A 9,757-nucleotide genomic window follows, 5' to 3' on the forward strand; every position below is an offset into this window, starting at 1 on the left:
AAAATAAAAAATCATTAAAAAAAAAAAAAACTAATCTCTCTTTGAAATTTAAAAAATATTATTTTTTAGGATATATAATTATATAAGTAAGATATTTCCTAAAATATATCTTAACTTTGATTTAAAATGTTTTCATTCCATTGTGCTCAAGGTTCTATTATTGTGTTGTCACCAAATAAATGAACAGTAATAAGTATTAAAAAGATCTTGTATTCCTTGTAATAGGATATACATTAACAATTTTTTTTTTTTTAATTATCCAAAATTGCAAAAGCTATCAAAAAAAAAATTCACAACCTTTTCAATTCTTGATAATTTTTTTTCTAAAATAGTTTACTAATATATGCCCTAACTAAGAGCATACATTAGTGGACATACGTTAATAAAATCCTTCTAATAATATGGCTGCTAAATTTTAAATAAAAGAATTACACAGTCAAATCATTCACCCATACACGTGATTGGTATATATTTTTCCCAATTCAAATCCAAATTAAGGAGATGTGCTCCGCACTCTATCAGTGAAATTGGTTGAGATCTTCTCATAGCAGCCTTGTAGTCATAAAACGATTTTCATGATAATAATTCAAAAAAAAATTTCTATCAGATCAGCTCTGATTTTCCCATCCAACCAAATGTACAGACCCTCCAAGTTGCTCTGATTTTCACTTGACCTTAACCAATTTTTAAACCAACTTTAGATTATTTATTTATGTATAGTTTTTTTTTAACCTCACTTTTTTCTTTTCTTTTTTTCACTTTTTCACTTTTTCAAAGTATAAATATACTTGAACAAAAGTGAATCAAAGAATAAACTAACTATTCCATATTAGTTCAGACCACTTGCTCAAAAGTTAGTGATAATTCAAATTCTAAATGAATTCGTGTTTGCTTTTTGGAAGATGCAAGAAGATGATAATTAAACTTTGAAAATTTTCTTAATTTGATTTTCCTCTCATTCCTCACTTGAAAAGTCTCATATAATGGGGGAGAGAAATGCAGGCTTAAAGCGAAACCCATCATAATTTTTTCAAACCCGAACAAAAATTCAAAAGAATCATAAAAGCTCAAGGAATCAAAGAGAAAGATTTCTTCCTATGCCTACCATTGAAGGAGTAGAAAAGTAGATTGAGATAGGGCTGGGTTTGAATTGGGAAAGTACCACACACCGGAATGGGTGAGTGATTAATTTGGCAATGAGCAATTTTTTTCCAATAAAAATTCAGCTAACATGCATGTCATTAAAAAATGGCACTTACTATGTTAGTCACATACACAAGAAAATTATCAAAATTATACAAATCAAGGTACCATTGACACTCATTTTTAAACTTGGGGATTAAAATCATTTGAAATATTAGGGACTAAAAGCACCCAATATATTTGTAAACTTTAAAGACCAACAATATATTTTGGTCTATATATATCAATCAAGCTCTCACAAATTTAATGAGAGACATAGATTGAACAACTTAACAGGATATATTTGAGAGGAAGGAGATGGTGTCCCAAGTATGTGTAATGTTTGGGAGTTATACTTGAAAGGCCTTCATCTATTCGTCTCAGTTTTTTTGTAATTACTTTCCCAAAAAAATAAATAATTTTAAAGAGTTCATTGGGCTCTATCCCACATTGAGGAGGGTGTTGTATATTGGTTTTGTAAATGCTTAAGGCTTAAGCTACCTTGGGAGTTTTGGGATGTGTTTGGAACTTACTCCTGTAAAGCTTTCATTTACTCCTCTCATGCTCCATAATATGAGAGAGTGAGAGAGACTATGGGATTGTGGTGCGTTGACAGAAACTATGTGACCGTGAGGTATTTGTGCCTGATTGGGCCTTTCAAAAGTTATAACTTTTTTAAATTTTTTTACCCATGCTGATTATGGCTACACAAAGGCAGTGGACTCTACCGAAGCGCGGATTCGAAACTCAATCTCATTACTCTTACATCATACGTAGTTCATATTCAACATTCAAGATATATGCTCTTAAAAATAGTTAAGTAAATCTTTTTAGAAGATTTTTTTTATATTCTCTTCAAATATATATACATATATATATATATATATATATTTTGAGAATAGAGAGACAATATTTTTAGAAATTAGAGATCGAAAATGCCTCAAGCCAATATTTGAGTACCAAACATTACAACGCTGAAGAAATGAATAGGATCAATCCAATCCATTATCCATAAACACAAATCACTTAGAAAGAGAACTAGGAGTTTAGTATGACCCTAGAGCTTTCGCTTTAAAATTGTAACTGTACTGTCATTCTGGCAACAATTCTATTAGAATTTGGATCTTCTAATGAAAGTCCAAAAGAGAGGCAAATAAATTGATTTTGTATCAACTCTTTCAAATCGAATCAGCAAACATGCATCTTACTCAGTAGGTGTAGCTTGAAGCAGTCTGACTGTGTGTAACATGCAAAGAGTGATGATCAGTTGGCATAAAGTTACGAATCTATATCTGTTCTCCTACTTTGAAAGTTTATCAAAACAAANGAGAGTAAGGCTTAAATTTAAGAAAAACAACAGGTAAAAATAATAGAAATAAGAGAGAGCTCCACTTAGAACACATACACTAAAATAATGAGTGAAACCTGATAACTACCAAAAAAAAAAAAAAAAAGACAAATCAATATATATCATTCCCACTCTTTAAAAATACTCATTAATTAGAGAAAATATTAATAGAAAAATCAATATATATCACATTACTAGGTTTTTTTGTGATTGGTGAAAATGTAGTAATCCCAAATTATAATGAATGCAAATTATGAACTTTTTCCCAAAAAAATAAAAAAGACTCTGAACGTGCATGTGAGCACATGTTCAAAGGATAGTTTTAAATAATTGTGCAATGAAAAGCACAACAAACCACAATATTAAATTTCATATGGAAGATATGTGATTAAGAAAAATGAAGTTAAAGTGTAATAGTTTCAATTAATTGAAAACGCAGTGTTGCAAAAATGGGAGAATGTGCGGAATAGCTGTGCAAAAGCTTTGTATATAGTTAGTTAGGCAACGTTTGAAACTATAAGAGAAACTAGACATCTGAAGTTTTAGAAACTCGAGTTCCATTTTCATAGATCTCGAGTTTTAGAAACTCGAGTTCCATGCAAAAAATTTATTTTTATCGCCCCTATAGTGGCGTTTTTAAGTCCTATAGTGACGTTTTAAATCCTATAGCGGCGTTTTCCTGCAAAATTTTTTCACAAGTGTTCAATACCATGTTTAGGAAGCCCTATAGTGGCGTTTTTAAGTCCTATAGTGATGCTTTAAAGCCCTATAGCGGCATGTTTCTGCTAAATTTTTTATAACTCCATTTTTAAGCCCTATAGTGACGTTTTTAAGTCCCTATAGCGGTGTTTTTCGAAACTCGAGTCTTTAAAACTTGATATTTACTTGAATTTTTTTCTGCCTCGGAGCAATCCTTTTACAAAGTGAGACTTAAAAACTCGAGTTTTATCATTGAACTCGAGTTTTAGACACTCGAGACGCTACTTTTCAACATTGTTTTGGAACGTGACAATTATCTAAATTTTTTTTATATTTATTGTTAAATGGAAATAAAATTCTGCAAAAATTAATAAATATTGGCATATATAAATAGGATATTTACAAAAAATGTAATTTTTTTTTTTTTTTGTATTTTTTTTTAGGGTGACATATTAACAATTTTGTTAGTTTGCATAGTAGGCATGTTGGATGAATTTGGGTGAATGAAGTAGTAGTCAATCTATCAAGTAGTTGTTAAAGACCGTTTTTTGTAAATACCCTACCTATATATGCCAATATTTATTAATTTGTGTAGTACTACGTTTTCAATTAATTGAAATTGTTACACTTTAGCTTCATTTTTCTATCACATCTCTTCCATATGAAATTTAATATTGTAGTTTGTTGTGCCTTTCATTGCACATTTCGTTAAAACTATCCTCTGAACATGCACATGCTTAGAGGCTCTTCTATTTTTTTATGAAAATTTTCATAAATTGCATCCATTATAATTTTGGATTACTACATTTTCCACCAACCACAAAAAACCTAGGAGTGTGATATATATTGAATTTTATATTAATATTTTCTATAATTAATGAGTATTTTTTAAAGAGTGGGAATGATATATATTGATTTGTCTATTTTTTTGTGGTTATTGGGTTTGACTCATTATTATAGTGTATTTGTTCTAAGTGATGCTCTCTCTTCCTCGTATTATTTTTGTTTGTTGTTTTTCTAACATTTAAGCCTTACTCTCTATTTTTTTGTATGTTTTTTTTAGGGTGACATATCAACAATTTTGCTAGATTGCATAGTAGGCACATTGGATGAATTTGAGTAAGTTAAGTGGTAGTCAATCTATCAAATAGTTGTTAAAGACCATTTTTTTTGTAAATATCCTACGTATATATACCAATATTTATTAATATGTGTAACACTACATTTTTAGTTAGTTGAAACTATTACACTTTAGCTTTTTTTTTCTTCTCAATCACATCTCTTCCATATGAATTTTAATATTTTCCTTTGTTGTCCCTTTCATTGCACATTTATTTAAAACTAGCCGCTGAGCACGCGCTCAAGCGCATGCTCGAAGGCTCTCCTGTTTTTTTTGGAAAAAAGTTAACAATTTGCATCCATTATAAATTGGGATTAATACATTTTCCATTCACAAAAAAAATCTAGAGGTGTGATATATATTGATTTGTCTTTCTTTTCTTTTTTCTTTTTTGGTTATCGGGTTTCATTCATTATTTTGCTATGTGTTCTAAGTGGTGCTCTCTCTTCCTCCTATAATTTTTGTTTGTTGTTTTTTTTTTTACATTTGAGTCTCACTCTCTATGTTTTTGTATTTTTTTTAGGGTGACATATCAACAATTTTGTTAGATTGCATAGCAGGCACATTGGATGAATTTAAGTGAGCGAAGTGGTTGTCAATCTATCAAGTACTTGTTAAAGACCATTTCTTGTAAATATCCTACCTATATATGCCTATATTTATTAGTTTGTGTAACACTACGTTTTCAATTAATTGAAACTGTTACATTTTAGCTTCATTTTTCTCAATCACATCTATTCCATATGAATTTTAATATTGTCCTTTGTTTTGCCTTTCATTGAACATTTATTTAAAACTAGGCTCAAGAGCGTGCTCAGAGGCTCTTCTATTTTTTTTTTTTTGAAAAAATTTAATAGTTTGCATCCATTTTAATTTAGGATTACTACATTTTCCAAACCAAATTAACCTAGGGGTCTTCTATATATTGATTTGACTATTTGTTTTTGTTGTTAATGGGTTTGACTCATTATTTTAGTGTATGTGTTCTAAGTGGCGCTCTCTCTTCCTCCTACTATTTTTGTCTGTAGTTTTTCTTACATTTAAGCGTTACTCTCTATTTTTTTGGTATATGTTTTAGGGTGATATATCAACAATTTTGTTAGATTGCATAGTAGGCACATTAGATGAATTTGGGTGAGCAAAGTGGTAGTCAATCTATCAAGTAGTTGTTAAAGACCATTTTTGGTAAACATCCTACCTATATATGCCCATATTTAATAATATGTGTAACAATATGTTTTCAATTAATTGAAACAATTACACTTTTGCTTCGTTTTTCTCAATCACATCACTTCCATATAAATTTTTATATTATCCTTTGTTGTGTCTTTCATTACACATTTATTTAAAACTCGTATAAAAAAGGGTCACAATAAAAAGGTCCAAGTGTCCATTTGCGGTGGAGTTTTATGATGTTAGCTGTTTGATTGCTACAGCCTACTCCCATCCCAACCACTTGCAGCAATCTTCGCCAACCCAGGAAGAAAGTCTTCTTGAATCATCAAGTCCTTCTTTAGCCATCGTTGCTTGGCAATTTACATGGTTGAAGGTTTAAATGCTATTTATGAAGATCATAATTCATTTCAATTTTTTTCCCCTTTCCTTTGAAGGGAAATTACGTTACATATCTTAAACACGTTTGCGGGACAAAGAATTTTTTCCATCCCTAAACTAACCTTCTCACACACGCCACAGGTATGTTATTAAAGCAATTTTTAAAATTTTTTAATCAAGAATTTTCATTTTGCCTTTTAGCTATTATTTAAATTTTTTCCATATTGGGTCATCTATATATATATTAAAAGGAAAAATTTAGAGAAAGTTGAATTAGAATTTAAAATTATAATCCAATTTTGCGCTATATGTCTAAATTTATGTGGGGACCACACCAGAATTATCCACTTAAGTTTTTTAATTTTGTGCCAAGTGAGCTAATGAGTGCAAAATACTAATAATTTAATATTGATAAACTCTAAAATTTAAAAAAAAAAAAAAATCACATATACCCAATAAAAATCACCGCACAGCAAAGATTACTACACATTCTATCTTGTTAAAAATTTGAAAAAATAAATTATCATAAGTAGTATTAAATTTAGGTAAGAATTTTAATATGTGACTAATTATGTTTACATTAAAAAAAATTTGACTAACTATTTATATTTTTATGATAAAAAATGTGTTTAATTTTAAATGTATCTATATGTATGCATGTGTTACATGATATTTTTTTTTAAATAATTTGACTAATTTTTTATTTTTTATAATAAAAATTAATTGATACTATAATCTAATTTTGCACCATGTGTCTAAATTTATGTAGGGACGACACCAAAATTATGCACATTAGTTTTTTAATCTTTGTGTCAAGTGAGTTAATGAGTGCATAATACTAAGCATCTTATATTGATGAACTATAAAATTTAAATAGAAAAAAACCGACCACATATACTCAATAAAAATTACTGCACAACAAAGATCACCATACGTTGTATCTAAATTTATGTAGGGACCACACCATAATTATCCACTTAAGTTTTTTTAATTTTTTGCCAAGTGAGTTAATGAGTGCAAAATACTAATAATTTATTATTAATAAACTCTAAAATTAAATTAAAAAAAAAAAAAAAACCAATCACATATACCCAATAAAAATCACCGCATAGCAAAGATTACTACACGTTCTATCTTGTTAAAAATTTGAAAAAATAAATTATCATAAGTAGTATTAAATTTAGGTAAGAATTTTAATATGTGACTAATTATGTTTACTTTTAAAAAATTAATTTGACTAACTATTTTTATTTTTATGATAAAAAATGTGTTTAATTTTAAATGTATCTATTTGTATGCATGTGTTACATGCTATTTAAAAAAAAATAATAATTAAACTAATTATTTATATTTTTATAATAAAAATTAATTGAAATTATAATCCAATTTTGCATCATATGTCTAAATTTATGTGAGGACCACACCATAATTATCCACTTAAATTTTTGAATCTCTATGCTTAGTGAGTTAATTAGTGCAAAATACTAAGAATCATTTTTTTTTTTTTGAAAAATAATTACAACATGCTGCTAACTCCGCAGCTAGAACCCTTTCCCCCCTAGACCGCCAGACAATTTGTGCACGGGGAGGTGTCAATTTAGCTACAAGGCCTTTGGCCTAAGAATCTAATATTAATAAACTATAAAATTAAAAAATAACTAAAAAAAACCCATCACATGCTTGCTCAGAGGCACTTCTATTTTTTTTTTGGAAAAAAGTTAATAATTTGCATCCATTATAATTTGGGATTACTACATTTTCCAATCTCAAAAAAACCTAGAGGTGTGATGAGTATTATGTGTTAGCAGGTGAAATAATTTTTCATCACACCCTTAGGTGTTTTTTGTAATTGGAAAATATAGTAATCCCAAACTATAATCGGTGAAAATTTTTAACATTTTCGCAAAAAAAATAGAAGAGCTATTGAGTATGCACGTAGCTTGTGCTTAGAGGCTAGTTATAAATAAATCTGCAATGAAAGGCACAACAAAGGACAATGTTAGGTTCTAAAGACTTAGAATTAATGTATTTAGAACTCTAATTTGTATTGTTGGCAAACCATGATCAAAACAGGTTATTTAGTCTTGTTTAGACTTGCTCAAAGTTGTATCTTTTATGTAAAGTTGGAATCGAGCTAATGCAAAAGTTACTATGCATTTCGGCTTGGCTCGATCGATCGAATCTCAGGCAAAATGCTTTTTTCTGCAGAATTCCAACTCAGCCCTAGCTTATTTAAAATGTTTAGGGTTTTATGTTTTGCCCGAGATATATAAGGCAAACCCTAGCCATGTTTTATAGGTTGCTCATATTGTTGTTTGTGTGAATCTCTTGTGAGATCTGAGAGGAGCTTTCCTTCACACAAGCTTAGGATTATCAAGGAGGAGATTTCTTCAAGAACTTGATGATCATTCAGTTGCTGCCATGAGAGCTTAAAGAACCACAAGCGGGTGTGCTTATACTTGTTGGAGAATCCAAGAAAGAAGGAGTGCGTGGTCTCGGAGCTTGCATGTAGTCGTGTCTATAAGTTTTCTACTGGTGGGTAGCAATAGAATGTTAGTGGTCTAAGTTCTATTGTAAAATTTTGATTCTTTCATAGTGGATTTAGGTTTACCTTGAAGATAGCTATGTTAAATCCTCCCTAGGTTTTTTACCGGTTTGGTTTTCCTGGGTCATCATATCATTGTGTTATTTATTTTTCCGCTGCTATGCATGATATGATTGTTTGATTGTGATAACTTAGATCTGGAATTTGGACTAAGTAATAACTTGGTTTATTAACTAGGTTAATCCATTGTGTTTTAAGGGTCTAAAAACAAACAAGTGGTATTAGAGTGGGTTGCTCTCTTGCTGTAGATCTTTTGATCTCTGAGCTGATCCTTGACCTCTGTTGTCATGGAACACGGACACTCTCTAGTTATTCCTCCTCACTTTGATGGGAATAATTATGCTTATTAGAAAGTAAGGATGAAAGCATTCCTGAAATCTATTGATGAGAGAGTTTGGAATTCTATTGAGTACGGATGGAAGAAGCCCACTACTCCTGTGAGTAAGTAGCAAACTTCTCAAAAAGAAGCAGCAGCTTTCTATAACAAAGTTATGAATGCTATTTTCAATGCTGTTTCTATGGAGGAATTTAAGAGAATCTCTAATGTTGAGGTTACTCACACTGCTTGGAATATCCTCCAGACTGTGCACGAAGGCACAAAGGCTGTCAAAATTAATAAGTTGCAGCAATTAACATCTAGATTTGAAAGCAATAGAATGTCTGATGATGAAATTTTTGATGAATTCTATGCTAAGTTTAATGACATTGTTAATTCTGCATATAATCTGGGTGAAATCTATGGTCAACCTAAAATTGTTAGGAAAATTCTTAGATCTTTGACAGAAGATTTTAGACCCAAAGTGACTACCATCACTAAGAGCAAGGATGTGGACTCCATCCCTGTTAATGAACTTGTAGGATCTCTTCAGTCCTATAAGTTGGACCTACCCAAAATAAGCAAATCCAAATCAATGGCTTTTAAGTCAGTTGATGATGTTGAGGTTGGTGGATTTGATGATGAGCTCCCTGCTACAGGGATTGCTTACCTTGCCAAGAACTTTAGGAATTTCCTTAGAAATAACAGTAGAAAGGCAAGAGGTACGAACACTGCTGAACCTAGAAACTTTAGGAAGAATGATCCCACTAAGGTTAGTAACACTGAAAAACCTAGAGAAAACGTAGGTCAATCTCCTAATAATTCTATGGGTCTTCAATGTTTTGGATGTCAAGGGTATGGTCAAGTAAAATTTGAATGTCCTATATACTTCAGGTCTAAGGGTAAGGCTATGGTTGTAACCCTTTGTGATAA

Source organism: Quercus suber, unplaced genomic scaffold (genome assembly GCF_002906115.3).
Source record: "Quercus suber isolate HL8 unplaced genomic scaffold, Cork oak 2.0 scaffold_448, whole genome shotgun sequence".
Taxonomy (NCBI): Eukaryota; Viridiplantae; Streptophyta; class Magnoliopsida; order Fagales; family Fagaceae; genus Quercus; species Quercus suber.